The sequence below is a fragment of the Callorhinus ursinus genome, unplaced genomic scaffold (genome assembly GCF_003265705.2).
Source record: "Callorhinus ursinus isolate GAN/ISIS: 27379988/994484 unplaced genomic scaffold, GSC_fseal_2.0 scaffold1, whole genome shotgun sequence".
NCBI lineage: Eukaryota > Metazoa > Chordata > Mammalia > Carnivora > Otariidae > Callorhinus > Callorhinus ursinus.
Window position 1 is genome coordinate 110,899,808 of NW_027397063.1, and position 26,432 is coordinate 110,926,239.

At 44.2% G+C, this 26,432-nt stretch overlaps 1 protein-coding gene across 1 annotated transcript in view; it reads right to left on the reverse strand.

The window, feature by feature from the left end:
• The window catches only part of ZBTB38 (zinc finger and BTB domain containing 38), a 155,883-nt gene continuing 129,451 nt past the window's right edge, over positions 1-26,432 (reverse strand). The window contains exons 6-7 of the transcript XR_012380307.1: positions 4,634-4,862; positions 1-1,577 (exon numbers count right to left, since the gene is read on the reverse strand). The gene's annotated coding sequence lies outside the window, so the exon portion shown is untranslated. The remainder of the gene's footprint in view (positions 1,578-4,633; positions 4,863-26,432) is intronic.

Sequence of the window (26,432 nt, forward strand, 5' to 3'; positions counted from 1 at the left end):
AATTTTATATATTTTATATTGAGAATAAAAATATGTATTAAGACTTTTCATGAATTTTCTAGAAACCTCCAAATATTCAACTTGATTTTTCAATAAGGTCTGGAATTCTTCAATAGGAATTCTCTTAAGTTAAAGGTTTTTAGGAACCCAAAATCTATGATTTGGCTATTATTACTGTATGTATTTAGTACTGTTGAAGAATTAATATCATAAACTTGAAAAAAAGTGTTCAAAATGAAAAAAAGAATTCGTGTTTGGGAAGAGAGGATGTAGGTAAACAACTGCCCCTTCCTCCATTTTTCCATGTCAGGTTTTCTCACCTACGGAACCACTGACATTTTGGCTGGGATCATTCTTTGCTGTTGGGGACTGTCCTATGCATCGTCAGATGTTTGGCATCATGTCTGGCCAACAGCATCCCCCAGTTGTGATCATCAAAAATGTCTCCAGACTTTGCTGAATGGTCTCTGAGAGGCATCATCGGCCCCAGTTGAGAACCCCTGCTCTACATGAATACACCGCCTGTAAAATGGCAGGCTCATGTATTTGTAAACCTGTCAAAACTGCCAGCCCTGGGGCGCCTGGGTGGCTCAGTCATTAAGCGTCTGCCTTCAGCTCAGGTCATGGTCCCGGGGTCCTGGGATTGAGCCCCGCATTGGGCTCCCTGCTCTGCGGGAAGCCTGCTTCTCCCTCTCCCACTCCCCCTGCTTGGGTTCCTGCTCTCGCTCTCTCTCTCTCTCTGTCTGTCAAATGAATAAAATCTTTAAAAACAAAACAAAAAAACTGCCAGCCAGGTGGATCAGACCCTGAGGGGGTAGGGTTCAAAAAAGCAAAGTCCTGAGAGGAGTTCTACCTTTAATCTCAAGGAATATGAAGGAGATCCAAGGATGCAGTCCGGAAAAGCTCTTACCAAAATCCCTTTCCTCTTCTCTAATATCCAACCATTCCATTCCTCACCCTTTTTCTCCCGAATAGTGAACTCTCCCATCCCCCCATCCTCTCCCTCCATCTCCCTGTCCTACACGATGTCTCTGAACACATCCACGCTCCCTGCTCTCTATGGCCTCTTGCAAGAGGAGTTTGCTTTTTATTCTTTCTCCTTGCGATCTACCCATGTGGCTTATACCACTTCTATTCCCCCTTTCATCCCCCTGATTCTGCAGTGAAAGTCCCAAAGATCTGGTCTGGACCCTCCAAGCTCTTCTCCACAGTTGGGTGTGGGTGGATGGGAGGAACTGAGCAGCTAAGCAGCACCAAATTTAGCAACGGGAGGAGGCCGGGAAAAGCTGGCAACACTCATATGTGTGAAGGGTTGCAGATTTTTTTCACCCTCCTCACAAATGTGCAAAGAAGATGCAGCATTTTCATTTCTCTAAAATAGTTCTTGTCTTCCTTGTGAGCCTCCAACCACTGAAGAGAGAGAAAAATATTCTGGCACACAATTTAAATAGACATTTTAGGTAAATGGCTCTTCTCTTGAGGTAAAAACATGCTTAGTCTCTTAGGTACCTGCATCCTCCTTTTCTGTCTTTTCAAGATGGTGTCTGGATTTTAGGTGGAGCTGTGGCTAAAAGACCCTGCAGGGACAGAGAAAAGATAGGATCCTCAGGTCCATGAAGAATCTTCTACATCTTTGCTGATTTCTGCTGTGGGTGGGTGGTCTGGACACTCCCTGGGTTGTATCCAACCCATTCCTGGAAGTTCTTTGAGCACCGCTGAGGTTGGAACTACAGTCCCTAAGGTCTGGTCTCTCCTGCCTTGGAAAGCCTGCTTGTGCTCCCTGATGACTCAGCCTCTGCTCTGGCTGCTGCTACAGACCCCACATCCTCCATCTGGCTCCTGCCTAGGGTGTCCACCCCCAGTCTTACTGCTGATTCACCTTTTCCTTGGCCTCTCTGTGGAGGCCCATTGGCTCTCAACTCAGTGACTTTCCAGGCCTCTTCGCTGGAGCAGATGGGAACTCGTTGGTCCAATTTATTCCATACTGGTCCTGGAGACAGCCCAGGAAATTATATTCTACTCCTCTCCCAGCCGGATCATGCTATGCTATTGAGTTAAATCTTGAGGCAGCCACTCCCAGGGTGGTGCCAGCCAACCTGCGAGTCCAGGCCCTCCCAGAGTTCCAAAGATGAAGCCTTCAGAAACCCTCCACCTTTCCTCCACCTACTTCACAAACCTTGCTTTGGATGGAATCAAAGAGAAAGGAGATTAGGCTCGCCTCTGAGGCCTCCGCTACCTCTGTCTCCCTTTTTTTCCTAGATAGTCCACTAGAACTGATAGGGTGGGCGTTCCTCTTTCTCTTCCCGTTTACTCCAGGACTTCCCTATGTAAAACTCTACGATCAAGTTGGCTTTTGATACGTTAACAAGAGAGAGAAAAGAATCTAGAACATCTTTTCTCTTTTACAAAGTCTAGCTTTTAAGATCATGAAAATTTCAAAAATCTTATTTGGAAGCTGACACTTAACGTTCCCTTTCTTTCCCTTTCCATTCCTCCTGGAACAACCCTAAGCCTCCCTGAGGCAACTGGAAACCTTGGGAAGTAGGGGGGCTGAGGAGGTCTGCATAAGGAAATATAAGAGAAAGCAGCATATTTGAGTACTTCCAAAACTCTATTATCACCATTATATACATTGATAGTTCTTCCTACCACATGTCATGTTCTAATGCGGTCGTTGCACTGAGGCCTGCAAGGCTGAGACCACAGCCCTGTGGGTAGACCACGTCTGTCCAGTGAATGGCCGGAAGAAGACGTAGGTCCTCAGACAGGAAACCAGAATTCTGAGGGCAAATCTTAACAGAGAGGAGAAAGGGCTCTTTGCTATCCTCAGTGTCTCTTGGCCTGAACTTACAGAGCCCTCAGGCCTGGGACAGTCCTCCCATTTTCTCTCAAATGGAGTCAGGCCAGGCCTTGCAAAGGGAGACTTCTTTGTAGGGTCGTGTTTCTCTGACTCTACAAGTCAAAAGATCCATGTAATAAAATGTTTTTAATGTGAGGACCAATGTAGGGTTATCGACTTTTTATTTTGCCAAGCAAAATGTTAGAAACAAGCCACTATTTATATCATTGATTTTTTTTTTAAAGGACTTTTAACACCTAAAAAGTTGGTGATTTTTTTTTAAAGATTTTATGTATTTATTCATGAAAGACAGAGAGAGAGAGAGAGAGAGAGAGAGAGGGGCAGAGGGAGAAGCAGGCTCCTAAGGAGCAGGGAGCCCGACGCGGGACTCGATCCCAGGACCCTGGGATCATGACCTGAGCCGAAGGCAGACGCTTAACCATCTGAGCCACCCAGGCGCCCGGTGATTTTTTTTTTTTTAAAGATCTTATTTATTTATTTGAGAGAGAGAGAATGAGAGATAGAAAGCACAAGAGGGAAGAGGGTCAGAGGGAGAAGCAGACTCCCTGCTGAGCAGGGAGCCCGATGTGGGACTCGATCCCGGGACTCCAGGATCATGACCTGAGCCGAAGGCAGTCGCTTAACCAACTGAGCCACCCAGGCGCCCGGTGATTTTGTTTTAAGGAAGGCATCATTTATTGACAAGAGAGAAAGCCACTTCAGTGGCCAGGAATGGCATGAGGGAAAGGCATGGAACAGAGGCAGGAAAGAGAGATAGGCAAGGTCTATTCCAGTGGTGGTGGTTATACTTCTTTGCCCACTGGATTTGCGTCGGGGGCCAGTGGGGAGCAGGACTGAAAGGAATTTAGAGCATGTCATGGAGATCCTTGAGTAACAGGGTGAGAAACTAGAATGTCAGCTTTGAGAGAGTTAGGGTTTCTGGCTGCTTCATGAGAAGGGAACTACCACGAAGAAAAACCATGTTTACGGGCGCCTGGGTGGCTCAGTTGGTTAAGCGCCTGCCTTCGGCTCAGGTCATGATCCTGGAGTCCTGGGATCGAGTCCCGCATCGGGCTCCCTGCTCAGCGGCGAGTCTGCTTCTCCCTCTGACCCAACCCCCTCTCATGCCCTCTCTCTCTCTCTCTCATTCTCTCTCCCAAATAAATAAATAAAATCTTAAAAAAAAAAAAGAAAAACCATATTTGGGAAATTGAAGTTATAGGTTATGTGCAGCCTCTGATGAAATTACTGCATTTTGAGGGAGAGGGGCTAGAGGAAGTAAAGGGATTTTGGAGAGAAAGGATGGAGGCCATCCATACTTTGGCTTCAGTGTAACATTTCATGGGAGCTGAATGGGGCATTTTTCTCTGTCTGTTGGTTATTGTGTCTGTTGGTTACCATGGCAGGGGTGATTTTTAAGAGGGTCACAGATACTCCCAATAACTTAATAGATATGCACAGGGTAGGTTTTAACATTTTAGACAATTCCTGTCTTATTCTGTACAGAGCTTAGTTCCTATTGATGCCCTCTTTCTGTCTTGATTCACCTTGTCCTAATGTCTGTACCTTTATATGGTTTGTACTTTTCCTTTGGCTCACTTACCATAGTAAGTAATTATTTCATTAATGTCAGCATTTCAGTAATGTTTGTTTCCTCCGCTAGGCCGTAAGGTCCAAAAGCAAAGGGTCCTTCACTATTATATCTCCAGTACCAAGCCTGGGGCCCGATCTATGATAGGTACTCAGTAAATATTTACTGACGGAGTAAATGAGTGAATGAGTAAATGAATTTACCTCTAGGAAGAAAGATTAGAATCATCCTCATCAAGTACACTTTGCTAAGTGTCTCTTTGTGTGGGATCCTGGGTTATGTTTTGTGACAGAGCAAGGTTCTCGAAGGCCACAATCAAACACAGCCGAATACTGGATCCCGTGATCACTGCTCCAGGAAGTGGTCTTGGTGGTTGGGGCAGCCTTTCTCCCCAGCTCGCGTTCCTGAGGCACAGTGCTAGTGCAGTGCCACCTGTTGGGTAAAACAGAACATCCAGCTTTTTACCCAATGACATAGCTCGTTACAAGTAAACATATGGTAGTCCTATCTAACTTTTGCTGATCCAGGATCTTTTCTGGCATTTTACAATGTTTTGCATTTTTAAATTTGGCTGCTTTTCCAAGGCCAAACTTACTGTTTTCTTACCTTTTCTCTCTTAAATAGTAGCTGTGTTTAATGCCATTGTCTACATTTCAGATAAAGGAATCTTCTGTAATAAACCGTAGTCAAATATCTATTGCACAACTGTAGTCAGGGAATGGGACAATTAATAAAATTACCTTGTGTGCTACATATGAGTCACTCACAGACACAAATATTTGTGATAGAAAGTACATTCGACAGTGATGGTGTGGCAACACTTTCAGTGATAGAAGATTATTGGACAGAAACTTCAATAACATGCAGTTCCTCAGTCATTATTGTAAACATCTGTTATTATGCTGGAAAAGCATGAACATAATGGTTAACAGAATCTTGGCCAAAGATGTTACTAATTATGCTTCATAGGGACACATATTTTTAAACACTATGTGTCAAATGCATATGCACACCTTGGCCTATTTGCCCATTTTAGGAGAAAGGCTTATTGACTCAAGTGACGTTGAGTACCCCTGGTCTCTTCTCAGTGGGTTTATTATGCCAGTGTAAAAGTGGAATTGTTGGCTTGTTAGCTCTACTTGCAGACAGATTCCCAAACTCTTTTTTAAAGTTCTGTGTTTTGGTATTTGATATTTTGTCTTTTCTTTCCTTTTCTGTCTCCTGGTTCCATATCAGAAATGGAACCTCTATATGATCCTTTTATTTGGAGAGATGGGAAGGGAAGGATGTTTTCTTTTTGCGTCTGTATATGATGTACTGATATTTCTACTTTGTGTGTGTGTGTGTGTGTAGCCTTGTTTGTAGTATTTTCATCACATAGAAATTGTCAATATTTATGGATCCATCCTCAATCTTATCCTTTGTGATAATTGTTGTCATCACTTTGGGGCTGAAAATATCTTTTCTGTTTAAAGATCAGATACAGATGCACTTAGTTTTTATTTTGTCTAATTTTATTTTTTCCATTGTACTCTTTAATTCATTTGAAATTTACTTTAGCATATTGTTGGAACCAAACTTCACATTTCCCCCAGATAGGCAATAATCTCAACACCATTTGTTTAAGAGACCATTTACCGTTCAATGGTTTGTGTTCCTTCTTTTGTTGTAACCTACATAATCTTATATGTAATTACCAATTTTATGACTTTCATTTGTTCCCTTTTTTATTTAAAATTTGAGAGAGAGAGAGCATGCGCACAAATGGTGGGGAGGGCCAGAGAGTAAGGGAGAGAGAATCTTAAGCAGGCTCCACATTCAGGGCAGAGCCCAGTGCAGGGCTTGATTTCACCACCCTGAGATCATGATCTGAGTGGAAATCAAGAGTGGGATGCTCAACCCACTGAGCCATCCGGGCACCCCACATTTCTGTTCCCTTAAGCAGCCTGTCAATTACTGTGCCAATACCACATATATTTGACCACAATAACTATTTAATAACTTTTAATATCTAAGTCTTCCTCATTACTATTCTCTTTGAAACTATTCTTACCTATTCTTGTTTGTTTTTTCTTCCAGATGAACTGTTAGAATCATCTAGCCATTTCTCAAAATACAATGAATAGAATTTTGATTTACCTCCTTACATCTTTTTTTTTTAAGATTTTGTTTATTTATTTGACAAAGAGAGACACAGTGAGCAAGGGAACACAAGCAGGGGGAGTGGGAGAGGGAGAAGCAGGCTTCCCGCTGAGCAGGGAGCCCAACACGGGGCTCGATCCCAGGACCCTGGGACCATGACCTGAGACGAAGGCAGCCGCTTAACGACTGAGCCACCCAGGAGCCCCTACCTCCTTACATCTTATTCAACAAGTATTTATTAAGAATTGATATAGAGGAGCTAATCAATGTTGACCAAATAATAATGGCAGTGACATTTATAAGTTCCTATTTCCTTATATTGCAAAGCTTTTAAATGTTCTAAAGGGTATCTCCTATAATATTGTTCATCAAGAAGTTTCAAAATACTTGAAAACAAGACAATTAAGGCAGGTACTAGAGAAGGGGAAAAAAAATCTCTTCACTGAAACCAGGATTGTTTACCAACAGGTTGGTTGATTATAAATAGGATTCAGGATCCCTTTAATTCAAATCAGAAAATTGAAAGTTACGTAAGAGATTAAGGTAGAAATTGGGGAAAGGAACACATGGGCTTAGACAGTCACATACTCTAAAAGGAGACTAAGTATTAATGGGTGCTGAGTTAGCATCTCAGTGGAGGGCATCCTGGGTCCTGGGTTCATCTTCTCATTTGAGATTGCAGCTCTGCAACTGGTTTGGATAAACTACCTTTGCAGGAAGATAGAAAAAAAAGTTGGGCATGATAAAGTAAATCATTCCCATCAACAGTTCATACTATTAGACACTAGAGTTAAATATAAGTGGTTGTATGGGGCGCCCAGGTGGCTCAGTTTGGTTAAGTGTCTGCCTTCAGCTCAGGTCATGATCTCGGGATCCTGGGATCAAGTGCTGCATCGGGCTCCCTGCTCGGCAAGGAGTCTGCTTCTCCCTCTCCCTCTGTGCTCGCCCTCTCTCTCAAATAAATAAATAAAATCTTAAAGAAAATATAAGTTGTATAATCATTATAATCTGTTATTTATTCTATTGGATAAATTAAGAGATTTTCATTAGAAACTAAGATAATAAAGTTTGTAAACAGAATTTGAATGTTAAGTAAATTTAATTTACTACATCAGTAAGTTTTATTTAATGTATTATCACTTTTTGGTGGATTTAGCAAGATTTTTTTCTAGCAAATATTTTTTATTTTTTAACTAATTTTTTATTTTTAACTAATTCTGATTAGTTAACATACAGTGTTATATTAGTTTCAGGTGAACAATATAGTGATTCAACACTTCCATACCTCATCCGCTGATCACAAGTGCACTGCCTAATCTCTATCACCTCTTTCACCCATCCCCCACCCACCTCTCTCTGGTAACTACCAGTTTGTTCTCCATAATTAAGAGTCTGTTTCTTGATTTTTCTTTTTTCTCCCTTTGCTCATTTGTTTTGTTTCTTAAATTCCACATGTGAATGAAGTCATATGGTATTCGTCTTTCTCTGACTTATTTCGCTTAGCATAATACTCTCTAGCTCCACCCACGTCATTGCAAATGGCAAGATTTCATTTTTTTTTAAATTTTATTTATTTGAGAGAGAGAGAATGAAAGATAGAGAGCACATGAGAGGCGGAGGGTCAGAGGGAGAAGCAGACTCCCTGCTGAGCAGGGAGCCCGATGTGGGACTCCATCCGGGGACTCCAGGATCATGACCGGAGCCGAAGGCAGTCGCTTAACCAACTGAGCCACCCAGGTGCCCAAGATTTCATTCTTTTTATCGCTGAATAATATTCCACTGTATACACCTACAACATCATCTTTATCCAGTCATTAATTGATGGGCACTTGGAATGCTTCCATATCTTGGCTATTGTCAATCATGCTGCTATAAACAGGGGTGCTTGTATCCCTTTGAATTAGTGTTTTTGTATTTTTTGGGTGAATACCCAATAGTGCAATTGCATAAGGTAGTTCTATTTTTAACTTTTTGAGGAACCTCCATTCTGTTGTCCAGAGTGGCTGTACCAGTTTGCATTCCCACCAACAGTTCATGAGTGTTCCTTTTTCTCCACAACCTCGCCAACACCCGTTGTTTCTTGTGTTGTTGATGTTAGCCATTCTGACAGGTGTGAGGTGATATCTCATTGTAGTTTTGATTTGCATTTCCCTGATGGTAAGTGACGATGAACATCTCTTCATGTATCTGTTAGCCATCTGTATGTCTTCTTTGGAGAAGTATCTGTTCGTGTCTTCTGCCCATTTTTTAGTTGGATTATTTGTTTGGGGGTTATTGAGTTGTATAAGTTCTCTATATTTTTGGATACTAACCCTTTGTCTGATATGTCATTTGCAAACATCTTTTCCCATTCTGTAGGTTGCCTTTTAGTTCTGATGATTGTTTGGATTTAGCAAGATTTTGGTTGTTGAATTTTTAAAAAAGATTTATTTATTTGAGAGAGAGAGAAGGAGTGTGCAGAGGAGAGGAGAAGAGGGAGAGGGAGAGGGAGAGAGAATCTTAAGCAGACGACGAGCTAGGCACAGAGCCTGATGTGGGGCTCCATCTCACAATCATGAGATCAAGACCTGAGCCAAAATCAAGAGTCAGATTCTTAACCAACTGAGCCACCCAGGCGCCCCTTGTTTGTTGAATTTATAACAGTTTTATGGGATAACTGAAATGTCTGAGAGGATCTGACATGAAATTTGTAAATGTTTTAAATGTTTCTGGGTATTTAGTTAGGTCAATTTATATAAATAGTTACTCGACAGAGGAATATAATCTTTTAAATTTATGTTAATTAACATTAGTTCAAAGATGGGAGAGAATTATTTTTATACTTTTAAACATATATATGAATAGAAAAACTGTTTATAGGTGACTTTAAGCTTACATTTTTCTAACTTAAACTTAAATGAACTGAATATTGACTCAGACACCCGTTAACATGTGTATTTCTTTCCGTGCTCCAAAATCTACTTTCGACGTTAATATTCAATTGGTAGTGAGATACCCAACTCATCTAGGTTTTCTGGGGACTACGTTGGTTTCAAAACTGGGAAACTTGGCAAACTGGGGCAGTAAGTCACCGTTATTGGCAGACAATCCTCTGACCTTTGCAAAAGCCCTGTGGCAACCTGGTGTGAAATCCGCGTGTAGGGTTATCAGTCCCATTAACAGAGGCAGCAGCTGGGCTCAGAGAAGTTAACATGGCTTGGCCAAGGCCATAGTGTGGTTTCTAATTTATTCACCTTTCTCATGTCCTTTTTCTACTTAATGTGATTGGTTGATTTATTTCTGAGGTCTTTCCTCCCTCTGAAGTAGAGAACTTGGTTTCTTCTTTCTAGAATAAATGAGTTTTATTTTCACCTGAAGGAGCCACAGTCTAGGATTAACTTCAGCAGTAATCCCTACAAATTCCTTTGTGGAGACATCCAGGGAGGTTGCCTTAGCCTTTGCAAGATGGGTAGAAATAAACGTTACAAAGATTTTCAGGGTATGGGTTACTGTGCATTTTAAAAATAATTTTGCTGATTATTTAAAATATCTTATTACTTCTAATGAACTTCTTTGTAACAGTTTTATTGAGATATAATTTGTATACCATACAATTCACTCACTTAATGTGTGTCATTCAATGCTTTTTAGTATCAGAATTCTACAACCACCATCACAATCAATTTTATAACATTTTCCTTACCCCAAAAGGAAACCCCATACCTGTTAGGAGTCACTCTCCATTTCCCCCCAAGCAGCCCTAACCAATCACTAATCTACTTTCTATCATTAAAGATTTGCCTACTCTGGACACTTTATATAAATGGCATCATGCACTATGTAATCTTCTGTGTCTGGCTTCTTTTACCTGGCATAATGTTTTCAAGGTTCATCCATGTCGTAGCATGCATGATTACTTCATTTGTATGGCTGAATAATATTCTGCAGTGTGGTTACACCACATTTTATTTATCCTTTCATCAGGGACGGGCATGTGGGTTGTTTATTTTTTGGCCATTATGAATTATGCAGCCATGAACACTGGCGTACAAGTCTGTGTGCAGGCATATACTTTCCAATTCTCTCGAGTATATACCTAGGAGTGGAATTGCTGGGTCCTATAGTAATTCTATGTTTAATATTTTTTAAAAAGACTTTTTATGTTTTATTTGACAGAGAGAGAGCACGAACAGGGGGAGTGGCAGGCAGAGGGAGAGGGAGAAGCAGGCTCCGTGCAGGGAGCCCGATGTGGGGCTTGATCCCAGGACCCTGGGATCATGACCCGAGCCGAAGGCAGACGCTTAACCGTCTGAGCCGCCCAGGCATCCCTCTATGTTTAATATTTTGAGGAACTGCAGGATTTTTTCCAAAAAAGTTGCACCATTTTACATTCCCACCAGCAGTGCATATTTCTGCACTGCTGAAATTGACTCCAATTTCTCTACACGCTCCCTAACCTTGTTATTATCTGTTTTTTTGATTATAGCGATTCTAGTGGATGTGAAGTGGTATCTCATTGTGGTTTTGATGTGCATTTCCCTGATGATTACTGGTGTTGAGCATCTTTTCATGGACTTGTCAGCCATTTGTATCTTTTCTTTGAAAAAATGTCCGCATAAATCATTTGCCCATTTAAAAATTGGGTTATATGTCTTTTTATTATTGAGTTGTAATTGCACTTTAGATATGTCCTATATCAGATGTATGATTTTTAAATATTTTGCGCCATTCTGAGGATTCTCTTTTCATCTTCTCAGTAATGTCCTTTGAAGCACAAAAGTTTTTAATTTTGATGATGTCCAATCTATTTATTTTTTGTTGTTGCTTTTGCTTTTGGTGTCATAGTTAAGATACATTCCACTTAAAGTTATCATGGTATGAAAATATTATTCATTATGTGATAAAATGAATATGTTATTTGCATATATATATATTTATATATTATATATTTTATACTATAAAATATTTTCTGATTTTATAGTTCATAAGACAATATATTTTATATAATACATATATTTTGTATATGTACACAATAATTGAAATACCTTGTTTATATGTATACTTAAGTGACCAGAAATCCAGAAACAAGGCATGACCTTAGTAGACTCAAACGCCACTGAAGAAGAGAAACATTTTTTTTCACTTAACTAGATTACTATTTATTTATTTATTTTTTAAAGATTTTATTTATTTATTTGAGAGAGAAAGAATGAGAGAGTGGGGAGGGTCAGAGGGAGAAGCATACTCCCTGCTGAGCAGGGAGCCCGATGCGGGACTCGATCCAGGGACTCCAGGATCATGACCTGAGCCGAAGGCAGTCGCTTAACCAACTGAGCCACCCAGGCGCCCCTAGATTACTATTTATTATAAAAGGTATAGTTAAGGAACAGCCAAATGGAAGAGATACTTAGGGCAAGGTTCAGAAAAAAGGGCATGAAGCTTGCATGCCCTCGTTGGGCACGCACCACTCTCCCTGCACAGCTATGTTTGCCAACCTGGAAGCTCTCCAAGTTCTGTGCTTTTGGGTGTTTGTTTGTTTGTTAAAGAGGCAATTTCTATCTGGGCCAACTGCTTTAAAAGTCGGAGGAGGAGGGACGGGATTCAAGGGATGGATTTTATCCATGTGAATGGCAACACTGTTGTAACAAGAACATTCAATTTGGGAAACTTTTTGTGAGCATGTGTGATATGAAAATAATTTTCACCTGGAAGAGGGTTAAGCCCAGAAAGCACCATGAAGAAGTTTTCTGAAATTAAGGAGGGGGGGAAATTCATAGCTTTGCTCACAATTACCATAAAACAGATTTGGTGAATTCTTTAAAATCAAAATCAGTAGAAATTTGTTTTTCTTAGGACTGGACACTAGATGTCTCAGTTACATTGAGTCTGCAATGAGAAAAGAGGAATTTATAAAAAAGATTGGCACAGAAATGTGAGCTCTGTAATCTTGTATATGATGGAGCTTCATATTGGGGACATTGGAATTTAATTTCAATTCAACTTTCTTTGAAACCAGGCTACAGATAGCTATTACCTTTGAGATTCTTAACTAAGAACTCATTAAAATATCGGTAATGTCCTGTAATTTCCTGGATGAGGAAATTAAAAGAAAGATATTTAGAGCTTTGTTAAGAGAACTGAGACGAAAGTGGAACGAGAAATCAGGGAAGAACCAGAAATTACCAGCTCCCTACATTGTCCTTTAGAAAGCAGTTATTTCCACTGAGCAATTTACAAGAAGATTTTTGTTAATAGGAAAAAAGAAAGTGTTCTAGATGAGACGGATACATTTAACGGAAGTATAATGTGGAGAGAGAAGCACTGGATTAGGAGCCCAAAGAAATGATTTTTTAATAGTGAAACCACTGGCTTTTAGGTTCCAAGATGCTATTCAAATTCATCGGGGCCTTGTTTTCCTCTAGCCTCTAGGGGGAGTTCAACACTCCTTTCCTGGAGGAAGAACTCAAGAACCAATGGAATTCTCAGGGCCAATATACAATTGTTTTTCGTAATGACGAGTGAAATAAACGCATATCCATTAAACTATAAAAATGTGGGGTGCCTGGATGGCTCAGTAGGTTAAGCGGCTGCCTTTGGCTCAGGTCATGATCCCAGGGTCCCGGGATCGAGCCCCGCATCGGGCTCCTTGCTCTGTCGGGAGTTTGCTTCTTCCTCTCCCTCTGCCTCCCTGCAGCTCCCCCTGCTTGTGCTCTCTCTCTTTCTCTCTGTGTCAAATAAATAAATGAAATCTTAAAAAAACCCACTATGAATATGTTTGTGTTTGTGTCCCTGAAATGATCTTGTGTGCCTCTAGAACACATATCGTGTTTTCGGGGGAAGTATTGCAGGCAAATGTGGACAGGAGGAGAAAGGATGAGGGAGACAGCAGAACACCAAAGAAGGTAGAAAAGAGGCCAAGAGAGCCCATGACAGTGACAATGATCCAGCACACACGGGTGGGTCCCAGGCCCAGGTCCCAGACCCAAACGGGTCCCACGTTTGGGAGGGAAAAGAGTGGCACTGTGTGGACTCAGGGTGATCCCCGGGGGTGAATTAATCACAACAGGTACAACTCACTCTCTGGACCTCTGGCCCTGCCACTTCCCTCCTACTCATGCACACACACCAATCCTGATCTCTCACACACACACACACACACACACACACACACACACACACACACACACAGTACATCCCAGGGTAGCCTTGGTCCTGCCCGCATAACTGCAGAGAAAGGGTGGGAATAAAAGGCTAATTGTTAGTACATGAGCCTCTTAGGTGACATTTTTGGTACTTCCTGGGAAATCACCCCTTGCCCTCAACCTCTGGCCCTCCCAGGGTCATTGCCCACCCCCACATGCCTCCCTCACAGGGCCATTTATCCAGGCTCATGTGGGTGTGCTCTTGAGGTGGAGCTAGCAAGGGAAGTTGAAGGGTACTCAGTTCTGGTCCCAGACTGCTGAGTTTTACTAAGAGAAAACAAGTGATGTCTGTTCTGCCAGGCCACACAATGAGCTGCTTTCTCTGAGAGTCATGACCTTTACCCAGGAAGAGGCCGACACACTTATCAAGTCTCTACATTTGCTGGAGAGAATCTGTGGTAAACAGAGCAAAAGGCCTTCATTGTCACCAATGGCCTCTAGAAGCCACTAGGGCTTTCTATGCAGAGCCCTTGGTTGCCTGGTCAATGGCTATCATCCAATTTTACTGTGGAAGTGGATTATTTAAAGTTAAAAAATAATTTATTTAGTTGAATTTGGATTGGCCTGGATGATTGCCAATGACGGCCAATGGGACCATGCTATAGAGAACGTGCCGGTTGCTCACTCATAATTCATGTCTTCTTCTCCTTCCATGCTCAAAGAGCCCTGATTTTGGACAGTTAATTGGTGACCATGACTCAATCCCAGAGGATAACTGTTACTGCAACCATGCCTTTCCTGCTTGCCAGGGATTGGTCTGACTACCTGTGGATTTGTGCTGCTGAAAGGTGGGGAGAAAGTGCTACCATGCTGCCCTTTCTTCTTGCTCTTGGACTTGTGTGAGGGCTGCTGCTCTGGCCATCTTCTGTGAGCGTGGGTATTATAAGCAGTTGACAGGCGTGAATAAAGGCACAAGTCCTTGTTGATACAACTGAGCTTTGGAATTGCCTACTTTGGGACACCTTGTTAAGTTGCCTTAACAAGATGGATTGCTGTCCAAAGCATCTTAACTGATACACATGCTTTTTCCCCAGCCGATCTAACATTATCAGGCATAAAACAAACCCTTCGGCAAACAATTTATAAATGCTCTGGTTTCCTTACAGCTTAAAGCAAGATGGTGGACTCCAGAGGATTTCCAAGCAGTTTGATCGCGCGGTTACACTACAGTGAAACTGGAGATTGATCTGAACAATATGCATCAGGCTGGATGGCCAGGGAATCCTCTTTCCTGTCAAGACAACAGCCTGATTACCTGAGAATCAGCTTTCTTCTTTGTTTAGTTCTTTTTGTCTCCCTGAAGGATTTGGAATTGAGATCCATTCACTCCTCCAACCATCCAGTAAATATCTACTAACCCTTCGTCATGTGCTCACTTACCGGTGTGGTGGGGATGGCTTCCCTGATTCGCATTAGCCAGGCCCTGTGCTCACTTTGATGACTGTGGCCGTGCTGTGGGCTCTTTGATCAACAGCCTCCTGCTCCCAAAGCTGGGTGCTTCTGGAGGTAGTGTCAGAGGCCGTCCTGGGGAAACGGCCTAACAAAGATTTATCTGGGGCCAACCATGCAGAGCCATGGCATCAGGTGTGTGGAAAAAGACACACTGCAACAGGGATAGAGGCGCTATTCCATGACAACATCCAGGACGGGGTCATTGGCTTGGAAGAAATCTCTGAGAACTGCTGCCTCACTAAGTCACCTAACAGATGAGGACACAGACGCAAAGAGAACAGATCACTTGTTTTCCATATGCTAAATGCATCAGGCTGTACACTTAAGATTTGTGCACTGTACTGTGGGTATGTTTAACTTCAGTTAAAAAAAAAATCCAAAAAGGAACAAAAGCAGAAATGACTCTAGATAAGTCTTTTTAAAGTTTATCTATTTAAGTAATCTCTGCACCGAAAGTGGGGCTCCAACTCATGACCCAGAGCAGCAACCTCTTCGGACTGAGCCAGTCAGCACCCACACCCGCCCCGCCCCTAGATATTTTTACCAGCACTTAAAGAAAGGAATAAAGGCAGAACTTTGAATAAAGGGAAAAACAGTGATACTTTACACATTTAAATTAGTAATTATGGGAGGAACGGTTCAATTAATTTCTCATCTCTCTCCTACTAGAAGCTCTTCTAAATCTAGAGTTGAAGTTTTAACTTCAGTGTCAATGAGATCCTCTGAATGTGTGTTGCTTTCTGTAGGTGACACATGATAGGAATGCGGGTATCTCTGTGTTCATCTTACAGTTCAGATTCATGCCTTGAAGTTGCTGGCTCCCACTCTGGGGTTAGGAATGGTCACAAAGATTCAGAATGGTCCGGATGTTTCAGAGGACCTTCTAAAACATTTGTTATTTAATTCAATTAATTAACATAATGTATTACTGATTTCAGAGCTACAGGCCTGTGATTCATCAGTCTTATATAACACCCGGTGCTCATTACATCACATGCCCTCCTTAATGTCCATCACCCAGTTACCCCATCCCTTCACCCCTTCTCCCCTCCAGCAACCCTCAGTTTGTTTCTTTTTATTTTAAAGATTTTATTTATTTGCGAGAGAGAGAATGAGAGATAGAGAGCACGAGAGGGAAGAGGGTCAGAGGGAGAAGCAGACTCCCTGCTGAGCAGGGAGCCCCATGTGGGACTCGATCCCAGGACTCCAGGATCATGACCTGAGCCGAAGGCAGTCGCTTAACCAACTGAGCCACCCAGGCACCCCCTCAGTTTGTTTCTTAGGATTAAGAGTCTCTTATGGTTTGCCTCCCTCTCTGGTTCCGTCTTGTTTTGTTTTTTCCTGTCTTCCCCTATGATCCTCTGTTTTGTTTCTTAAATTCCACCTATCAGTGAGATCATAATTGTCTTTCTCTGACTGACTTATTTTGCTTAGCATAATACCCTCTAGTTCCATCCATGTCACTGCAAATGGCAAGATTTCTTTCTCTCTCTCTCCCTCTTTTTTTTGGATTGCTTCATAATATTTTGGGGGGACTTTTTGAGCTGGAGCAGCTTGCCTTGGCCAATTGGATTTATCTCAACCTCAATACGAAGGTCAAACTCAATACAAAGAATCCTAGAAGTATCAGATGTCAGCAGTGGCTCAGAGAACACTTACCTCATCTCTCCCATCCCAGGAGGCACAGGAGTGCAGTTCCAATGAGCACAGGGGGAATTTGTTGGCTCCGGGAAAACCCAGGAGTAAAATTAACTTCAGGTATGGCTGGATTCGGGGCTCAAACAATGCCACTTTCCCTCCACCTACCTCAAGTTTCATATCAGTTATGAACTCAGGAGCTCCAAGATGGCTCCACAAAGCTCAGGTCTTCCCTCCTGCTAACAAGAAGAAGGCAGTATAGGGATGCTTATGTGGCTCAGTCAGTTGAGTGTCTGCCTTTGGCCTGGGCCCTCCTGCTTGGCGGGGAGTCCGCTTCTCTCTTCTTCTCCCTCTGCCCCTCCTCACCCATCATTCTCTCTATCTCTCTCAAATGAATAAATAAAATCTTAAAAAAATAAATGAGAAGAAGAAGAGGGCAGTACTTCCGCATGATGTTTTCAGCCCCAAGTCGAGCGGGCAGACTATACCTCTCTTAGAGCATGCCCAGGAATCTTAAAGTCTCATTGGCTCTGAGTGGGTCCCACGCACATTGCTGAGCCAATTCACGGTGACTGCGGAAATGCAACTGATTGGCTTAGGCCTATGTCACATGCTTCTTCCTCAGCGCTCTTCCCAGACCGGCGGGCCACTTCCTTACCTTCTCATGGGGTTTCCTGCTCCCACCGTGCCCCTGCACGTCCTTCCGGTTTTCCAGGACCGTCACATATCTGCTGCCCAGTGCTTTGAGGAGCAGTCCCCTGGCCGCCTGGGTGGAGAACAGGCTACGCATCCCAGTGGCCTGAGAAGTTGGTATTCTCACTTGGCCTCTGAGTTTGGCAGCATCTTAGTATATGAGGTGGGCTCTGTCATAGGGCAATTCGATGGTTTTTAGGTGCCCTACTACTCTCTCCCCCATCCCACAGATGCAGTTTCTTCCCCTCTACCCTTAGTGGACAGATGCGCCCTCGTAGCATCTCTTGCCACTGCAGAACGCTGGCAAGTCGGTCCGAGGTATGCAGCTGTGGTCCACGGCAAGCTCTGGGCCCATAGGCGGCTCCTAAATGCCTCTCATTCTTTGCGGGCAGTGCATAGTCACCTTCTTACCCCCCCCCCGCCCCCTTCTCACTGGCTTGCACTACTCCATGCCAGACCATAGCACCCGTCCCTACATTATAGGCGACTTTCCACGTGTGGTGCGGTCACCTCCCAGTAATCCAGGCAAGAAGCAGATATAACTAGTTTATGGAATGGGCTACACCTGGTCAGGTACAATCCAGGGTTGAAGCAGTACCTGATGTTCTGTGTCTCAGATTATTGCCTGCCTTATCCCGAGACTTCCCTTAATGTCAAACTAAAGACTCGCAGGTTGGGGATGTGAAAGGGTAGGTACTACTGAGAAAAACTGTTGCTAGCATGCACACACTTTGTTACTGCAACACTGACGGTTATTTTCTTCAATAGGCTAAGCCGGGAGCAAGGTAATGGACGGGAGCAAGAAGCGGGGTGGGCACAACCTTATTGGGACAGCCTTCCTGCCTTGGCGGCTGCTAAATCCCAAACTGGAGCGTCAGTGACCTCTGCTGGCAAGATTTTCCCTCCGGTCTGCACAAAGGTGGGAGTCCCCTCCATGGTGGGGGTGCGAGTCTGGTTCAGTGTTCTTGAGAGAGAAGCCGGGAGATTCATGCTTATGGAGCAGAGGGAAGACTGAGTTTTCATGCTAAAACTTCTACTAGGGGGTTGGAGATAGCAGGCGGATATGTAGGCATAGATCTTACCCTAGCCTCCATCCGCTCGCTCTCAAACGCTGACAGCTTGTTTACATTACTCGCCTTCCACATATAAACAGGTTTTCTTTTTTTAACACATATTTTTTTTCAAAAAGAGTGCATTCAAAAACAAGTTTTGCATAAACAAGTTTATAATGTTTCTGAAGAACATGTTTGCAAATTGGCAGGGTGAGGGGAAAACACTGTCAAAACAAGTTCACTTTTTAATGTGCAGTGTGTCTACGTGGCGGGGGGGGTGAGACTTCCTTTACAAATACCTACCCAAATCACACCCTTTGCACGGCCACATGCCATGTCACCCACAAATCCATGTGAAATGTTGGCATGGGACAAGGCCTAAGCCCTCCTCGAAGCCAGGCAGACCTTTTTACAACTGCCCAGGAACGTCTGTCATGGTAGATTTGGGACAGCAAGGTTGGAAGCCATCATGACAGGTCTCGAGGCTCCTGCTGGTGCAGTTACTGACGAAGCAGCTCTAGTCCCTGCAGGACCACATGGTGGGCACTTGAGGACCTCTCCCAGCCTGCCCTGCCTCCTCTGAATGCCGGCGTTGCCCCCAGGGTGAGGCTTCTGCAGACACTTCCTAACAGGGCTCGGTCCCTTTAATCAGAGCTAATTAGATCCAGACCAAACTGACCAAGGGAACCAATGTCTTCAATGGGGGGGGGGGGGGGAAAGAGGGAAGGCAGGAATCAGCTATCCTTTTCCAGAAATTGGCAATTAGCACCCAGGGATGGCGCGACTGCCCATGAGGTCCTGTCGGACGGGCCAGCATCATGCACGGCAGCCAGGGAGAGGCAGAGAAGGCTGGGAGCACAGAGAGAACGAATAAAGGAGCAAGAAGGAGCATGAAGGGGACGGAGAGATGAGTTGAGGGGCTTCCTGGTTCCAACTGTCATCCACCCATTTTAGGTTCTTGTTTCCTTCCCACATCCCATTTTTGTCTAAATGACAAAAGACCCTGAAGACAGAAGTACTTCTGCTTAGTTTGCATTTAATACAGAGCACAATGATTCTCAAAGACTTTTGCTTGAGAAAGCTCAGAATGTGAATTATGTTGGTCCAGACTACCAGGAACCTCAGAACGGAGTGGGGCTTCTGTCCATTGGATTTTCTGGATGAGAAATAAGCAGAAAACTCTTTCCATGTTTGTTTGTATCTTTGTTATAAAAATTAGCCTAAAATGCATAAATAAAGAAAAGATTGGAAACGAATGTCTATGTGAGTAGGCCACTGGTTAGAGACTCACACAATGGAGAGCTATGTAGGCATTAAAAGAACAAGACAGATAGATCCATATGTCCCCCCTAGAAGCCTCTCCCTGATATATTGTTAAACTAAATAAGGTACTGAATGCTATGTGTAGTGTGCTCTCATTTGTGCAAAAAAAGAAGGAAATGCAAATATATAAGTTCATATCCTATATAAATAGCTGATACATAAAATATACATACATGCTTGGATATGCATAGGATGTCTGCGGAGGACTACCCAAGATGGGGAACAGTGCCTGCCCCCAGGGAGAAACCTGGGGGCAGAGTGAGAGAGAAACTTATTTTTCTCTGTGTATCCTTTCATTCTACTTGAAAAAAAAAAATGTTCTTTTACCATGTATATGTACTAGCTCTTTAAATACATACATAATGCATAAGCACATACATACAATGCATTAGCCTGCTTTCCCTTTTGTTAAGTACCGAGCAGTCACTTCTGTTAACCAGGAGAGTTCCCAGAAATTGGAGTAGAAAGGTCCTCAGAGATGTCCACACTACTGGGCTCACCTATTCTGGTGTGTTTGCATTCATCTGTAAAAGTCGATGAAGGATCAAATAAAAGCGGTGAGGAGTGAAGGCTCGGTGTCCATAGAGCAGCACAAGGGAGGGGGTCAGCGAAACGGGCAGGGGTATAATCCAAGTGGCAGCCAGTCACTATCCAAGCTGGAGGATCTGCCAGGAAACTGGGTCCTCATTTCCTATGTAGATTCTCATCATTCTGCGCAGTGAAGTCCTTGGGCTTGCGCCTTTCTGGCTCTCTTAAACGGTGAAAACAATACCTTCTTTCCAGGTTCTTGTTCAGAAGAAAGCATTTGGCATGGTGTCTGGCTCAGTTAATTTTAGCTGAACGTCATGTGTTTTGTGGTCATTTTGATTGACTTTTCTTCAGCATGTCCTGGGAGGAGCTGTATAGCCTACATTAGTAGAGATTCTGAGTGTCAACGATGATGTTGGATGTTCTGGGTTTGAATTCAGACTCTGCTGTTTGGAGGAGGTTATTACTAGATGTGTCTCTCTTCTCTTTGAAGATTTTACGAGGAGTGGGGACTTTATTCCATTCAGCACAGACATCTTTGCCATCAACTGGAGAGAACCAGTCTGAGATGGAAACCAGTGGAGAAGAAAGTAGAGCAAAGAGAAAAGGAAGAGATAGAAGGAGCGAGCAAGGAAAGAGACAGTATCATTTTTCTTGAGCCCTTACATCCAGCTTTGCTTAAGGCCAACTGTTCTCTCCAGGGCAGTCCAGAAGGTCCTGGCTCCGTTTCCCTGTTCTTGTGCTGAGATGTAGAAATACAGTAGACTAGCACCAGGTCCCGTGTTTCCCACCCGCCAGCCACCCCCAACCTGATCCATCGGGTCTGAAGGTGGGGCTAAAGAAAGAGGGAGTGAGAGATTTCTAAAAGAAATTCAAGTGCTTTCACCATCAAAATAGAAAAGGACTCAGCAGGAAAACCCAGAGCTGTCCATCACAGTTAGCAGGACAGATGGGGGGGTGGGTGGGGAAGCCTGGGACAGACCATCACTTATTCTCAGAGTGGACTCTATGAACGCTTCCGAGGGTGGAAGCTGGAAGCTCCCCAGGAGGTTCTTAAGAGAAATGAGAGTAGAGGGAGTTTCTGTGAAATAATTAAAGCCTTTTAGTAGGACTCTGGAGATTGGGCCCCATGGTTGTCCCCTCCATTCTCTCAGCCCAGACTTGCACAGCCTGGCCAGCTTCCTGTGTGGCCTAGATGTTTCCTCACTTCTCAGGCAGAGGCGGTAGAAAGCTGACAATCCCATTAGCTGTGTTTCAAACTAAAACTGGCCACTTAGTTCTCCTTCTGTTGTGGCTGCTGATGCCCCTTCCCGTCCTGGAGAACCTCTTCCCCATCAGGGTGACCAGTCATCCCGGTTTCCCCAAGACTGACCTGGTTTAAGCACTGAAAGTCCCACATCTTGGGAAAACCCTCCTTCCCAGAGGCACTGTGATGGTTCGTCACCCTGGAATGGAGAATCACTACTCTCAGAAGGTGACTCGTGTTTGGGACCACTGTGCTGATGCTGGAAGTGTAGCTAAATAAGGGGAGGAGCTTGCTGTCCGAGAGCAGATGTAGGACTGAAAAAGGATGTTGCCAGAGAGCTGTGGGGGGACTGAGGCAAAGGCAAGCCGACGTCTGAGGGTCTGTCTCAAAAAACACCTCTGGGAAGAAGCTTTAGAAGAGGCTTTGGAACTACGCATTGAGACATGCTCATGACTGTAGATAGGGGTGGAGTTGTGGCGGGGGAAGGGATGGACATTTCAATACTGCCAGGAACTGGAACTCAGACATAGTGTGATAAAAAGCCAGACACTCTGGGGAGTGGTGCCAAACTTTTACAGGGTTGAAGGCAAGTGTTTAGATGGAGGCCTATGCAGTTGACCCTTGAACAATGCAGGGATCGGGGTGCTGATTGCCCTGCACAGTCAAAAATCTGTGTACAACTTTTGACTCCCCAGAAACTTAGCCACTAATAGCCTACAGTTGACCAGAAGCCTGACTGACAACAGAAACAGTCAATTAACACATATGTTGTGTACGTATTATATACTGTATTCTTATAATAAAGTAAATTAGAAAAATGTTAAGAAAACCATAAGAAAGAAAATATGTTCACAGTACTGTACTGTATTTATTTTTAAAAATCTGCATATAAGTGGATCCACACTGTTCAAACTCGTGCTGTTCAAGGGTCAACAGTAGTAGATCATATGTCTAAACATTTCAAAGTTAGAAATCAGGTGAATAGCTCTTAAATTGAATATGCTCTCTTCTCTTTCTTTGGTAAACACACCTTCATAACCATCTGGGAAGCCAGGTTTGGATTTAGAATTCCCAGGCTCGGGTGTTCCAGACTGGAGGGAGAAGCACAAGAAGAGCTGGGCCCAGGTCCTCCCCCCATGCCTTCTTACTCTCCACCCTGCTCTCTCCCCTATGCTGGGGCCCTCAGGCACGCACTCATGGATCACAGACTCCATCCCCGTCGCCTGCAAACACCTGCCCCTTGCCCATCCCTGGGACCGAGGGGAGTGACACTGGCAGGGAAGAGGCCTGAGCAGACCCTGCAAGTGGGCAGAGAATTCTCTGGGTGGTCCTGAGTATTCAGAGTGGCACAGACTCTGGGTGGGCACCTTACTGTTGGCCCTGCAGACTCTGACCCCTGGGGCCGGAGGGCGGGAACCTCTGCAGGAGGGCCAGGGTGGGGCCTTCTTGCTTAGGTGTGGGGATGCTACTGGATGGTGAGGAGTTCCCGGTGGCTGGAATGTTGCCACAGTCAACATGAGCAATAGCGGAGGAGGCGGGTTCCCATCATGATGACGAAAATAGCGGCCCTGAATTTTTCTTTAGGAAGAGAAACGTCAGAAATGATGGGGTCTGACCTGGGAAATGGCCTGCTGCTCTTTCCACCAACCACATTTACCCACATAGTGAGCATGTTCCAGTCAATGGATGGGACCTGGCCTTTTAGCCCAGTAAAACCGAGAAGCTAGAAATTAACAGCGCCTAAACTAACAGTGTCTCTGGTCGTCAGATTTTGGGAGAGAAATGGGCCACTCGGAGGTGAGTCAGCTTCTCTGTGGCAATACCCCATTGCTTCCCTGAAGTGAGTAAACTTTTTGAATTAGAGATGTCATTTCCTTTAGATGTCCTTCCTAATGGAAGATGTTCTTCCATTAGCGGGGCCGTGACATGTCAAAGTAAGCGATGACCCGGACTTCCAGGGCTATGACATGATACAAGGGCACAGAAAGAGCCTGAAGATCCTGTCTGAGGCCAGTCTACACCTCAGATTCTAACTCCCTGGTCCCAGTCATAGGCTGCCCCCCATATTTGACCATTTGGAGCAGCTGACTAGAAGTTTCAGATTTTGATTACTTATAAGAAAAAAACCAATACAACCCTTGCCCTGCCCTCCCCGCCCCCCCCCCGCCCCCCCACTTACATTTCTATTCTTTCCTGATTGGGTAAAGGCAAGCAAAAGTATAAAGTCTTCCATTTGTCTCAGGCCACACAAGACCCTATTTTCACCCCCAACATAAAAAAAGCCTTGTTTAGATAGTCCTTGAAATTTGACTCAATATTTACCCTCCTCATTTATTTTCATTTAAAATATTTTTATTGATTTATTTATTTTTAAATATTTTGTTTATTTATTTGAGAGAGAGAGGGAAACAGCATGAGAGGGGAGAGGGTCAGAGGGAGAAGCAGGCTCCCCGCTGAGCCAGGAGCCCAATGCAGGACTCGATCCCAGGACTCCAGGATCATGACCTGAGCCAAAGGTAGTCACAACCGACTGAGCCACCCAGGCGTCCTTCCATTTAAAATATTTTTTAGCATTTCTTCCTCTCTCCCAGCTCCTTCACAGCTCGCTCCAGGAACGCTCTGGTTCTACCACGAATAATGCTGTGCTCCTAACCACCATGGCTTTGCAGTGAGAGGGTGTGCTGTGCAACTGGGCTTCAGTCCCTTCTGCTTCTCTCAGCAGACTCTGGAACTCAGCTGCCTGGGACGAACTCTGCTTCTCCACATCCCAGCTGTCTGACCTTGGGTAAGTCGTCTAGCTCCTCTGTGCCTAGGATTTCTCATTGGGGATTATCTCTTGTAGCATAGCTTATCCCTAAAGATGGCCACCATCTATCCCTTTCCTCCCCGGATGTGCCTGCTGCCCACAGCCCCCCACTGAAAAGTGTAGTCCGTTCCTCCACCCCTGACCTGACTCTAAGCTGGGCTGGGGCTGCCTGGATGCCCCGTGTGGTCAAGGATTTAGAGGACACCACCTGGCTACCAACTGCCTACACCGGCATGAGAGGCACACTCAGCTGATCCCAGTCAGACCCCAAAACCATGTGAGATAATAATACTGGTACATGGCTGTTCTGAGCCGCTGAGTTTTGTGGCACTGTACAGCACAAGATAACCACATTAAATGTTGATGGGGATGGTCATATCAGTGTCTATCTCACGGCATTGATATGAGGATTAAATGAGGTAATATTCATTAGATGCTTAGAACAGTGCCTGGTAATACAGGCACCCCTTGGAGATACCATGGGTTTGGTTCCAGACCACCACAATAGAATGAATAACACAATAGAAGAAGGCAAATGAGTTCTTTGGTTTTTCAGTACATGTAAAAGTATGTTTACACTAGACTGGAGTCTACTAAGTGTGCAATAGCATTATGTCTAAAAAACCAGTGTACGTACCTTCCTTAAAAAAATACTCCATTGCCAAAAACATGCTAACCCTCATCTGAGCTTTTAGGGAGTTATAATCACTGATCACAGATTAGTATAACAAATATAATAATGAGGAAGTTTAAAATATTGCAAGACTTACCAAAACGTGCCACAGAGATACCAATAGATTTGCTCAATGCAGGGTTGCCAAAAACCTTCAGTTTGTTAAAAAAAAAAAAAAAAGAAAAAGAAAAAAATGCAGTATCTGCAAAGCGCAATAAAGTGAAGCACAATACCGTGAGGGCTACCTACGCTACCACCTGCCACGTAAGAACACACTGACCAAAACAATGGCCCGGGGCATTCTGAGGGTATTCGAGTCTCAAGCTAATAAACACTTATTTTGAGGGAAGCCCAACAGTTGTCCTTGACCCAGTCCCCCATCTTCCAGAACATCCCTTAGTCAATGTGCAGTCGGTGGGTGGTGGTAAAAAACGTGTCCTGAAAACTGACTGGTGTTGGTCCAGTCTCTGAGTCCCTTGGCTTCTCCATGCTCTGTGTCCACAGCTTTTAGATGAAGAAGACGGTAATCACGGCCGCCACAACGCGACGGTGGTGACAGACAAATAGGAAAGTAGTTGTGGAAGAGCTTTGAAGACCTCCTCCATTTGTGTGTGTCTGTCAGACACTGAAGTCCATATTTCCTTGAATCAAACCCAGGCTTTATAGTTCTTGGCTACAACCAAGTCTCTTGCTGATACCCTCCACCCCCTGCCTCCTCGTCCTTCGTTCCACCCCATATGGTGGGGTCGTGGTCTCCAAACCTCAGGTGCACTTACTACCTTTCTCTTTCTTCTCTCCTTTTGTACCTAAGCAGCTGCTTCTCCTCCTCCTCCTCTTCCTTCTTCTTCGTTTTAAATTTATTTGAGAGACAGAGAGAGCTCAGCAGGGGGAGGGGCAGACCAGGAGGGAGAGGGAGAAGCAGGTCCCCCACTGAGCGGGGAGCCAGATGCAGGATTCAGTCCCAGGACCCTGAGCCCAAGGCAGATGCTCGACTGACTGAGCCACCCAGGCACCCCCTTCACAGCTAGGTTTCTTGAAACCAGAACCCTTGCTCACTGTCTCCCCCTCCACTCCTGCATCTGACGCCCAGCTTCCACCAGCAGCACCACACTGAAACTACTCCAAGATCCCCCAGGTGAGCCACCAGAGCAGGCTCATACCAGCTCTTGTGAGCTGACTATGTCTCTCTTCCCAACTCCACGTTCAGTGACATCATGCTGGTAGCTTAAAAATCATCCATGGCGGGAGTCTTTACACGACAGACATTG